General features: G+C 46.2%; 1 non-coding gene across 1 annotated transcript; it reads right to left on the bottom strand.

The window, feature by feature from the left end:
• Positions 1-132: 132 nt before the first annotated feature.
• Positions 133-203, bottom strand: TRNAG-CCC. The gene has a single exon. It is a non-coding gene; the product is annotated as a tRNA-Gly (tRNA).
• Between the last annotated feature and the right edge of the window lie 12,909 nt (positions 204-13,112).

The raw sequence follows: 13,112 nt of genomic DNA, 5'->3' as shown, positions 1-13,112 counted from the left end.
CCCTTCTTTCCAGACTCCTAAATGTTACCGCAACCTCCTTCTGCCATTCCCGACGGTTCGCTGCTGTGGCTGGCTCCTCTGCTGCTGTAGTTAAGCTGGGGGTGGGGGAAGAGGAGGTGTAAAAAAACTCAATGCGCCGCCCGGGAATCGAACCCGGGTCGCAAGAATGGGAATCTTGCATGATACCACTACACCAGCGGCGCTGATGAGAAATTTTGTTGGCTGCAGCGGTCATGAGCTTTACGAAGCAGCAGGGACATGAAATTATGCACACATTCTACTTCTGTGGTACCTACTGATGACATCCACATAGATCTATTTGTGTATGTAATACAAGCACTTTGTCTGTGCCTGTACTTGCACATGTGTGTTCACATGCCTTACAAACACTAATAAACAGTGCCTATATGCAAATTCATCATACAGTATTAGGTATACCATACACATGCATTGCCCATAATTATAATTCTGTACAGTGTGAACATGCATTAGAGTAGCTATTTATGTAGCATTTTTTCCCATATGCAAATACAGAATTATATATATGCATTGTGTAGAATTGTGCATAAAAGGCACAAACGTTAAAGCTGTGCATGTATGTACAAATGCATAACTGGCATTGCATATTCACATATCTTGGTAGTCCATTGATCCAATGATGACAAATCTGAGCAAATCATCTATTGTTGGGCTCATGGTGTGCCCTCTGATGGCTATACAAGCCAGTTCTAGACGTGCACATTTGGCTGCAGATGGTGCATGGGAAGTTTGCAGTCAGTGGGTTGTGCGCTGCTGGTGCTCTGTGACGTCATTCATGTGCCGCTTGTAGATGCTGGCAGCCATCTTCCTCAAAGGCAATGCTGGTGTTTCTGACTGTTGCATGCTACTGTGTTCTGTCGCTGATGGTGTCCTCAAGGTCTCTGGGTTTGATACTACAGATTGGCTTTGATGGTGTCCTTGTAATGTTTTCATGGATGACCTATGCAATTGTATATTTGCAAGCAAACAGATTATACTGAATTCCTTACAATATTCACATGTATAGAATTATAATTACAAAAACATCCATTGCAGATATTAAAGTACAGAAATAAACATGCAAATGATAGAATATTACATATTAAAATGTAAATGCACATCATATTCATTATATATTCAAAGGCACATGTAAGATCTAATGAAAATGTAGACGTATATCTACAAATGCATTGTATGATTATTAATATATTGATAAATAGGAATAAAGTATTATTTGCCTATGTATGTAAAAATATATCTGATATCTGTTAACATAGAGGCATATATAACACACACACACACACAGCCCTAATCCTGGAAAGATGCAGTAAATAATGCTAAGCATATGTGTGTATATCATGTTAAACAAGTGTGTACATCTTTGCAGGATTGGGGCCTATATAGGTATGAAAATATGAAGATTATATGTGCATATACATTGGAATTTTTCAAACATTATATTTAATAATGTATAACATTTAGGCAGATATTTTGAATATATTTATTTTATTTCATCCTGTTCTTTCTACACGAGTTGCAGGCCCAGATCCACAAGGCTGTTAACTTGTGGACTCTACTGTCATGGCATCTAGGTGCTTCACACAATTTAAAAACACGCACCATATATACCAACTATGCGAGATACAAATATACATAAATATATGCATATATAAATGCAAATATATAAAAAAAAAACCACCACATTTAGTTAAGACAACTGTTGTTCAGAGCTTGGCACTGAACCCAATTAGGTTCTGTGTGGAAAACTATCAGGAAGTTTATAGCACAATAGCCACACAATCATGAATCCTGCATTCTCTCCCCTACCTTTGCTCTGCTACATCAACCCCTGGGGCCACATCTTCAGTTTGTGTTAAATTGTGGGAATACTCCAGCTGTGAATCTGGCTCTGATGCTTATTTGGAGAGAGTGCCTGAAGGTACAGATATGTTGGAAGTATTTACCTCCTGGAATATTTGAAGCTGGAACAAAACTCCCATACGTAGCATGCATGGGATGCAGAAACCCCTACGTGCTTGCTCTACTATGTCTTTCCTGCACCACCTCACCTAAATGCAGTAACCCTCTCTCTCTTTGTCCTGCGTGATTTTCACCCTAAAGACCTGATCCTGCAAACTATTCCATAGCAATGGACTCCTGAACCTGCGCAGTGTGCTCTATTGACTTAAGTGGAACTCTGTGCCAGTGTAAAGAGCCACTTGTGTAGATTCAATTGCAGGACTGGAACCCTGAAAGTAAAAAAAGTAACATAATTTTTGCAAACAGCTGCAGCCAGGTCTATCTGGCTCTGACAAGCTCTTTTTTCAGAAGAAGTTAGCATAATGGACATAATAGTGAGGATAACAAAGCTCTCCTGACTCGTTCCTCGATTAACAACAAAAAATGTCTTTGCTATCCTGGAATTAGTGTTCTCTGGCTCGAACAGATTATCACTGGGAACACAAATCTGTTTGTGATTGTCAAAGACAATGTCCAATGTAAAAGTAAGTATCTAATAAATCACCTCCAATTCCTCAGGCATGTTCTTTCGTATCTGATGTCATCACACAAGGGGTCAATTATTAACAATTCCTTTTTTTTCATCGAAGCAGCAAAGAATCCTGTGGCACCTTATAGACTAACAGACGTTTTGCAGCATGAGCTTTCGTGGGTGAATACCCACTTCTTCGGATGCAAGCAGTGGAAATTTCCAGCAGAGTGTGTATGTAATATATAGAGATAACGAGGTTAGATCAGGTCAATCAGATCAGGAGGTCCATAATTGGCAAGCCATTCACAGTCTTTGTTTAGTCCTAAAACTGATGGGTTCTTTGGAGTCTGGTCCTAAAGTTTTTTGCTGTAAGATGGCTACCTTAAAATCTATTGTGTGTGGGCCAGGGAGGGAAGTGTTCTCTCTACAGGTTTTGTGTATTGCCATTTAATGTCTCTTGTTATCCTTTTCCTTAGAGACTGTCAGTTTGGCCGATGTACATATAGAGGGCATTGCTGGCACATATTACACATTGGGGACGTGGGTGAATGAACCGGTGATGGTGTGGCTGATCTGGTTAGGTCCTGTGTGTGGGTGTGGTGTTGTGTGATGATGTAGCAGTGGCATCATGGAGGTTTTTTTGCATGGGTTGGTTCCTGAGTAGTTAGGGATGGTGTGGTGTGCAGTTGGTTTGTTGGTGAAAATATGCTGGTGGTTGTGGGTTGTCTGTGGGCGAGGACTGGCCGGCTGAGCCTGAAGGCTAGCTGTAAGTTTCAATATATTCACAAATTTTATTGGTAATGAGATTTTTTCAAAAACTTTATACTGATTTATCAACAATCATTATGCAACTAACATATTGTCGTTTGTAATGTCTCAGTAACACACAAGATATAAGCATATTGTGAAATCAATCAATTCTTTACAGAATGTATTCTTCCAGGATACATGAACAATGTAAAGTGACAGTAGCAATTTTTTATAACATTCACATTCCTCTTTCCTTTGCATGCACTGAACTCACTGAAGGCCCGCAACAAGGGAAATTATAGTACAATACAAAACATCTTACCGCAATAACCCAATGACCTGGTGTGTGGTAAGGAAGCAATAATATATCATTTTGAAGTAATTCACTCTGTGTTTATTTAAAAAATTAGAAATTCAATTATAGTTTCCAGTGAAGCAAACCATAAAATATACATTATACTGTATTTCCCAAATTCATTACATGTATTACTATTAGACTACTCCTCCACATCAAACATACCACTGCATTTGCTGTTTCACACTGTTTAACTCACTGAATGAAATTGTGCTTTTCTCATGCTATGTATGAAAGTGTGTTAGCATCTACCTTCACTTTCATTTGAGTAGCTCTGCCTGAGAGAATGACAGTGGAAACTACTGATGAGATGGCTTGTACCTGTTGACAGTCAACAAAGTTATTAATGCATTAATAATTGTGGCACGTCAAGAACATAATGAATTTAATATAGACAGACATGCAAGGGATCCTTCGTTTTACAAATCAGATACGTATATGTAAGAGTGTCCTATAAAAACAAAATGATTTGTAATCAATGTGCTCTGTCTTACTTAATTTAAAAATGTGACTAAGCTGTTCGCATACTTGTGTACAATTAATGGACCCACTGAACTGTACAGCAAAACTAATGTGGCCCTCTATTGTATGTCCGATATGCACCTCCAAATACATTTTACTACATTTTTGGCAGCAGTAAATATACAGAAATGTTGCGATATCAGGTGTCTGTTGATATTTCAAGGGTATTTGGACTTAAATATGCCCTGGCCCCTTACCCCCAGCAAATTACCCCTGGCGCCCCACTCACCCGGAGCCACAGCGCGTCATATCCAAAAGTGTCCCTGAATAGCTGCAGCGTGGCTCCTGAGCTCCACCACGCTCAGAGCCACGTGGTAAAGGGCGCGGCTGGGAGCGCAGGCCCCGCTGGAGCTCGCAGCCCCACCCCCTTACCACATGGCTCTGAGCAGGGAGGGGGTCAGGCCACGCCGGAGTCAGGCAGGGCCGCCCAGAGGATTCCGGGGGCGTGGGGTCTTCGGCAGCGGGGGGCCCTTCCGTTCCGGGACCCGCCACCGAAATGACCCGAATAACCGTGGTGGGGGCCCCCCTGCTGCCGAATTACCGCCGAAGACTGAGTTGAACTTCGGCGGCGGGTCCCGCTTCGGCGGTAATTCGCCGGCGGGGGGTCCTTCCGCCCCGCCGGTGAAGACCAGGAGCGGAAGAAGCTCCTGGGCCCGGCCCCACAAGAGTTTTCCGGCCCCTCCCGGAGCGAGTGAAGGACCCCGCTCCAGGGGCCCCGAAAAACTCTCGTGGGGGCCCCTGTGGGGCCTGGGGACTGGGGCAAATTGCCCCTCTTGCCCCCCTCTCTGGGCGGCCCTGGAGTCAGGCTGCAGCTGTTCAGGGACACTGCTGGATCCGCTGAGGCTCCGGGAGAGGGGCGGAGGTGGGGTCGGGCTGGAGCAGGAGCCTCACACATTCTCTTGTGGGGCCCTGCGGAGCCCGGGGCCTGGGGCAAATTGCCCCACTTGTACCCCCACCTTTGGGCGGCCATGCCTCATTCTCATCAATGCCTTTAGTCAATCATTGTAATATAATTTAACTAATCAACCGTAACATAATGTTACTTGATTATCTTACCAATTAGATCCCACCATCTAAATTGTTTTAAACCAAGCAAAATTACTTATATGTCAGCCAAAGACATATAAAAAAACAGACCCCGCACAGATAATCAATATAGAAATTGGTAGCAATAAAGAAATCACCATGATTACAGGCTTGCAAACCATTTAAGAAATGACTATATTGTGAAGATTCTTTATTATTCATGCAGTTAGCCAGGAAGACCATTATTATTTGGGTACTTTTAACAGATTTGCCCATTACTTGGGATATGCTCATTTATTGTGGTTACTTGTCTTGGTTTTCCTCAATATTTCTACTCTTCTGAGGGGTGGCGGGGGGTTGTGAAAATCTATCAATGTACTGGTTGTGTGCCCAATGGAATGATTCAAACAGCACTTTCAAGCTGACACCCTTATTTGTTCCAGATTTAGCATGTCCCTATCATCACCCTTACATCACAAGGAGAGCCTAAATAAAATAAGTTACATTCTTAAAGATTAATACCTGTGGTAGAAAAGGAAACAGAGAGATAAAATGAGGGAACTCACCCACTCCAGGAAGCTTGAACTCGTGAGTCTGCATTGATGTTCTTAACTCAGAATCTTGATTCTGTCAGGAGTAGATGTTGTTACCTAGGGAAGTGGTGGAATCTCCATCCTTAGAGATTTTTAAGCTCAGGCTTCAGAAAGCCCTGGCTGGGATGATTTAGTTGGGGATTGGTCCTGCTTTGAGCAGGGAGTTGGACTAGATGACCTCCTGTGGTCCCTTCCAAACCTGAGATTCTATGATTCTATTCTATGATTTTAAATCAGGCATACTTTGGGTCTATGCACACATAAGAATTCTTAATTGAGAGTGAGGAAATGGTTTGGTAGAGAAAATATGCAATTGGTTGAATTGGTTGATGGGAGAACACTAGATTTGTTTATGGGTAAACTGAGGACTGAAGGAATTTCTTTAGGCTAGATAATAGGAGCTGATCACTTCTTACTATGGGTGGTGTTCCTTCAGGGGGCTGACAATTAATTTGTCTGCTTCGGTATTTTGGATATCAATCAGATATCAATCAGAGTTTCACTACTAGAAGTCTGTCCTACTGCTATGGGTGTGAATGAGGATAGGGGTGTTGCCTAAAGCTTGTCACCAAGGAAGTAGGTATGTCTCGTACTTCCATTAACTGCTTTATGCAAGGTTTTTCTCAGATTAGTTTTGGTTGTGCGCGGGTGGGGGAAAAGACTGGATAATGTGCCCTGGTTTCCAAAGAAGACAGGTATTATCTGTGACCGCTGAGTTCTTAACAGGATATTGATCATAAAATATTTAACCATATGTTGTGACTACTTACATTAAAGAAATCCATTCACCTTAGTTTAGGAGAGAGAGCACTGATTGACAAAGTAATCAGGTGTTGCAGATCCCCATAGTGCAATTGTTTTTTCTTCACCACTGTCAGTGCAGCTTTCATTTTGGCGAGTTTTGCACAAAGATGCATCCAAAAATTCTGCAGCCACTGGTCATCAGCCCAAGCCTTCATTGTTGCAGAAGATTTTTGCCCTTGGGAACGATGTAGGGTGAGACCATATAATACACTTACTGAATATTTGTGAATCAGCTTCTACACACAAGCAATGACGTGTGAACATGGGACTATAAGAGCTGGATTCACAGGCAAGAGTAATACAGCAAAAGGCAATCCTAAAATTTGTGAACAGTTCTGATACTTTACATAGACAAATAGTTATGAGATACTCTTTTAAATACTCAAGAGAGGTGATGCAGAGTTTGATGGAATATAGGGAAATTATTTCACTGCATCAAGTCTCCTGTAGCAGTAAATTAGCACCAGGGAAGCAGATTTTTATATTTTTAGTGGCATTCAGAAAAGGTCCAAGGGAGTTTTCCTGTGGGAGGGGGCTATTAGAGTCAGTACCGACTTTACAATGGTGCCAACGGTGCCGTGGCACCAGGCCCTCACTGCAGACACAGTGCTCAGAATTAAGCAATGTTCTCAGGGCTATTGTACTCTGTACTAGTTTTCAGTTGCCAGCTACATGCTTCAGCCATGCCACTTTCTCACTAGGCTATATCCTGAATATTGTGACTGGGAATGAGGCGGGGGCAGGGAGTGTAGCAGATGCAAATTCGAGGTGAATATTGTCTTGTCAATACTGTCCCGGGTTTATGATGCTTTATGCCATGGACTGAAGCAAAGTGGCTAACCAGGAATCTGGTTAATAATTATCTAAATTCAGCTTTCTTCTTTCTCTCTCTGTGAATTATCACTAATTCAAAATAGTGTGCAAGTTGACTGGATAATGGTGGTAGCATAATTTGTTGTTATAACATTGTAAACCACAGTACCTGGTTTTTATATTAAACACCTACTATACTTAATACAGTAAATCTGACAAACAAAACCTAGGAAATTTTTATTCTTTCTGCATCTTAGTTAAAGTTTTACAGTAATCTCTTGCTTCAGAATGCCTCATGGGTCACCCATACTGTTTGCAATAGGATTCAACATGTGGCTTGGCAGCTGACTCTTTACTGATTTCTGAACAGCTGGTAGCTCAATATTAATCTGAGATAGATACTATATGCAGAAGCACAACTCTGTATATATGGGAGGGGGTGATTATTGACCTTTGTGCATATGTAATAGTTTTTGGTGTTTGTAAGACAAGGTATAATAATGAACTTTGGAAAAGTTCCTGTTTGGTGTGAGAGATGTTACTTATACCTAAATGCACTCCCCTTCCCCACTCCCAGCCCTATGCATGCTGGCTTGGGAATATCACTACTGTAGTGTCAGCTTTTAAGAGAGCTTCACATGCAGAGCCGTAACTAGGGATTTTTGCATACAAGGCAAGGAACAGAGGCAGCATGTCCGGCTCTTCCCTATTGGAGGGAAGGATCCACCAACGAATTTCTGCAAAAGAGCCGTATGTGCCGCCCCTCTCCATTGATGACGACCAGCGGCAATTCGGCAACGAGTACCCCAGTCCCTCTCAGAGGGAAGGACTTGCTGCCGAATTGCCGCTGAAGGAGAGACTTTCTGAGCCCCTCACTTTCCGTGCCCGAGGCAAGTGCCTCACTCGCCTTGCCCTCGTTACGGCAATGTTCACATGCACCACTTCTAGTATTACGGTAAGTTAAAACAAGCTACAGTACATTGGGACATTAATGCTCTATTACAGTGTTTGCATTAGCATATTAAAAGCTATAACACTGAACAGACTAGTTGGGGCCAGCTTTAGGAAGTTTGGGGCCCACCCAATTCAAACATTTTCGGCGGGGCCCCAGCAGGGATGACTTTAAAAAAAATGGTGAAAAAAAAGCCTTTCCTTTCTTAGCAACCGGTTCCCTATAAAAAGTTCTGATTTAAGGGATGTGCCAGAGTATGTATTTTTGGTACCAATAGGGTTACCATATGTCCATATTTAAAAATTCCTCCCGGACAGCAATTTAAGAACCAAAAAGTCTGACATGTCCGCGAAAATACGGCTGTATGTTAACACTACCTACAGTTCTTTTTTAAAAAGATGGGACTGAACTAGAAATGAACTCCGTTTCACATGTGTGGGTCCCCGCCACTCCCTGGGAGTGTGCTAGGGTGACCACATGTCCCGATTTTATAGAGACAGTCCCAATTTGGGGGTCTTTTTCTTATATAGGATCCTATTAACCTCCACCCCATCCCGATTTTTCACACTTGCTGTCTGGTCACCCTAGGGTATGCACATGTGTGGGTACCAGCTGCTCTCTTCTCCCATCATTGAAGCAGGTATGCAGGGTTACTGCCCAGGGAATTGCAGGGCACCAGTGGACATGGGGCTGGCTGCAGGCAGGGCAAGGGGTGCAGCAATGGCTGGAGCCAGGGGTGTGTGGGGTGGAGTGGGGTGGGCTGGCTGGCTTCAAGCAGGGCCATAGGGGTGTGTGGCATAGATTGGCAGTGCTGAAGACAGAGAAGTGCAGGAATGGCTGGCTTCAGGCAGGGGGGGTGCAGCAGGGGTTGGCTGGAGACAGGGCAGGGAGTGGTTGGCTGGAGGCAGGGCAGGGGGTGCGGGTACAGGGGATACAGACCACCCAGTATGGTAAGTGCTCCCTCCTCCTCCTCCCTCCCCCACCAGGGTAGCAGCCGCCGCCTGGGGCTCCCCTGCTTCCACAGCCCTGGCCATGTACATAGCTGCCGGAGCCCTGAGGAAGCGGCGGGGCTCCAGTGGCTATTTAAAGGGCTGGGGCGATAGAAGCAACGGGAGCCACGGACTTTTTAAGTAGCCCACAGATCCCCACAGCCCTACCCCAGGGCTCCAGCAGTGTGGCTGTGGTGGCAATTTAAAGGGCCTCCAGGCCCTTTAAATTGGCCCCTGGAGAAGCCGGGCCACCCCAGTACAGTGCACTGACTCTTGCCAATACACTGAACCGGGGCTTGGGCGTGGGACCCTCTTAGGGGCAGGGCCCGATTCAGGGGAATTGGTTGAATTGGCCTAAAGCCGGCCCTGCCAGTATATCCAGGACATTACTAGCACACTTTTCCCCCACCAATACCTAGTAGTTGCACTGTCATCTCCCATAGCTACTTACGTTGCAGCTTTATTGTTAAAACTAAATTGGGAAGAAAGACGACTGATTCAGAACGTGTTTAATGATTACTTTATTGCTAAAGGGTGTAGTGGGGTGTAGACTTGGAGAGAGGAAGGTTTCTATGATGTAGGCAAGATCAAGTATTTTATCCAAAACCAGAATATGAATGGTGCTGGTCTTCTTGGTGTCTGACCTTGAGCTATTGTCAAAAGTTTGAGGGTGACTCTTCTCCTTCCTCATATTTTGGTTAGGATTCCATTGATAAAGGGATTGGCCTCAAATACCTGGTTGTAGGACTCTTCCACGGTGTAGTTTTCATCTTGGGTTGCCCGGTCCTAATTATATTAAAGCATGTACGTTAGTCTTTGTAATTATCTGTTATAACTCTGTAGCTTTTTATGAAGGCAGGAGTAAAATAAAAGTAGCTGCAATAGTTTCATACTTAACTAACACTGAAAATGTACATAATTTAAATCAGACTCCTAATCTTAATTTTTGCTTAATAGATAAATCCATAAGAAAACTATGTTGGGAAACTGCTATACGGAAGTGCACTTCCCCTATATAGGTCAGAAGGACCCTATCTGTCTGAAACTGGCTGCTCTTTCTTTCTTTGATCTGCAGAGTGACTGATGCTTTTCAGACATCTGTTGTGGGTACAGAAGGGTTTCATTGCATCTTCTCTCTTGGCACCAGCTACCGTTCTCCCTTCTTGTTGTATTGATAGTGGGTGGGTGTGTCTCACCTTTCTTTAAAATCATATATGCTAGGGACAGTCTTGTCCTCTTCTCCTCTCCTGATGTCAGTGTAGATGCAGGCAGTGCAAAAGGTACTACAGTCATATAGTATCTCAAATGCAAAGCTGCATTTCAATGATCTGAGGTTTGAAGAACAATGTGGAACTAGCTGTTTTACGGGATGTCTCGATTTCATTCCTGTAGTAACATAACTGGTGATAGGAAAGCAGGGAGAGAGAGAGGTGTGTGCTCTGCAAGGCTGCTGGCCACAGGGCCAATGGATGTGGGTGGGCTGGTAGGATCTCGGGAGTCACGTCTCAGGGATCTGCCCCACTCCCCAGCACTGCTCCAGCTCTGAGCTGTCTCCACTGCCTGGGACCTGTGTGGCCCCACCTGCCTTCCTGGGGGAAGAGCCACCTGGGACTGGTGCAGAGGCTGGGCCAGTCTCAGCCACCTGGCTGCTTCCACCACCCCCAAGAGGCCAGAGTATCCTGCCCCCAGGACCAGCTCTGCTGCGCTGCCATCTCAGCCTGGCAGACATAGTCACCTCCCATCAGATCTGTGTGTGTGTGTGTGTGTGTGTGTGTGTGTGTGTGTGGGCGCTGGGGGTGGGGGGGGGCAGCAGGCACACAGTTGTGGTGGTGTGGGGGGGGGAGGGACAGGGGGATCTGGGGGGGGGGGGGGTGGGGGTGGGTGGCTGTGGGTGGGGCTTGTGGGGGCTGGGGGGGGGGGGCTGGGGGGCACTGGTCAGGGGAGGATCCTGGGTGGTGTGGCACTGGGCGTAGGGAGCCAGAGGGGTGCTGGGCAGGGGGTAGTATGGTGAAGCATGGGCCCACCCCCAAGGGGAAGAAGCACAATGGCAGTGCAGGGCTGGGCTGGACAGCGTGGGTCTGGCAGCTCCTGGTTTGTAAACAGTGCCCTTGTACTGGGCTGGGTGGAGTGGGGCTGTCCCTGCTGTGCCATGACTCATCTCCCATTGCCCCCAGCCAACCCGCCCCTCGCTCTGAGGACTCTGCCCCCCTGCCTCATGTCCCCATTTCCCCCATGGGGACCCACAAATATGTTTAGCACCGGGCCCACAAAAGGTTAATCCGGCCCTGTTTGGGGTGCAGGCTCTGGGATGGAGTTGGGGGTGCTGGAGAGTTGCAGGCTATGGGGAGTTTGAGTGACGGGTGCAGGCTCTGACCTGGGGCAGGGGATTTGGTTACAGGAGGGGGTACAGACATGTGGGCTCTGGGAGGGAGTTACCAAATCAGCACGTTGTATAAGAGAAAGGAGCTGCACTGATTTCATATAGACATAGAAAATGATAGAAGACACTTTTACATAGTCAAAATGTGAGAGGCAGAGTTTGTGGGAGGGAGGGGGAGCCCCGCCAGCTCTTCCCACCGCGACCCGGAAGAGCCTGAAGCAGATGATATATGCCATTACTGTAAGCCACTTGGTCACTGGAAAAGGCCAGTGAACCAAGTCCCAAGGTCTAGGAGGAGGTCCTCAAAACTAAAGGTGTGATCAAGAGATACAGCATGAAATACAACAGCAGCATTCTTAATAGCTTGTAAATCCTTTTCAATTAAGCCAGAGTGATTAACATAAAAACAACATTTTTCCCAATGCGAGCACAAGCCACCCCCCATTTCAGCATTCATAGCATCTAACACACGTCTATTTTGCAAAGCCACTTCTGCTACTTCATCAATCTCCCGTTGCAGTTTCTGGAATGCATCTATTGACGCATTGGCTGCTTTCTCAAGCTCTGCAGAAATATTCACATTTGCTCTCTCTAGTTCGGCTACCCCTATCCCAGGAATGAGCGCACGAACAAAAGAATGGAACCCTGTCTGCCTGACAACCAAGGGATTCTCAGCCCGCCTGGTTCTAGTCTTTATGGAGGGGGTAAAAAGCCTAAGCGTGTGAAAACTTCCCAGGTTGAGAATCTGACTAGAATCTAACGTGCTGTTAATTTGGACATCAGGCAACACCCGGGCCACACCACACCGACCTTGCCGCCGACCTTTAGTTCTCTGACTTCCCCACATTCCCCGCATTCAGTCTCCTGGCTGGAGCAGTAACAGCCTCGCAGCACTTGTATAGGATAGAGAGGCGCTGCAGTGTCTAAGCTTTGACAGTCTAGGAATTGGGCGGCCTGTGCCTTTAAGACCCAGCCCCAGGAACCCGCCCCCTGCTCCGGGGCTGACAGGCAGCAGAACTGAAAACAGCCTGTGCCCCACAACCCCGACACCCCCAGATCTGCGAGCCCAGCAGGTGGCTCCTCCCGAGGGGCCCCTGTTCCCCACCGCCTCCCTAAACGGGGTTTTGTCCCGCACGGGGTCTGGCAGCGTCTCCCTCCCCGCTTACCCCTGGCTGCCACCCCGATTTTCCCCCGGCAGCCCCTCTCCTGCCGCTACCTACAGCAGCTTGACCCCCCCGCCCCCGGCCAGTAAATTTCTTCCCCCCGCTCAGACCCTGGCAGCCCCCGCCCCCCCCGCTGCGATTTGCCCCCTTGAGCCTTTTAAAGGCCCCCAAAGAGCAGGCAGCACATCGTGAGTAGCAGTGAGGGCAGAGAGAGGGCAGCGGCGACAGCGAAGGTTACTGGGCATGCTCAGTTCGG

The sequence above is a fragment of the Mauremys reevesii genome, linkage group 2 (assembly GCF_016161935.1).
Source record: "Mauremys reevesii isolate NIE-2019 linkage group 2, ASM1616193v1, whole genome shotgun sequence".
NCBI lineage: Eukaryota > Metazoa > Chordata > Testudines > Geoemydidae > Mauremys > Mauremys reevesii.
Note: the sequence above shows the minus strand (reverse complement) of the source record. Positions and strands in the feature narration are given on the sequence as shown.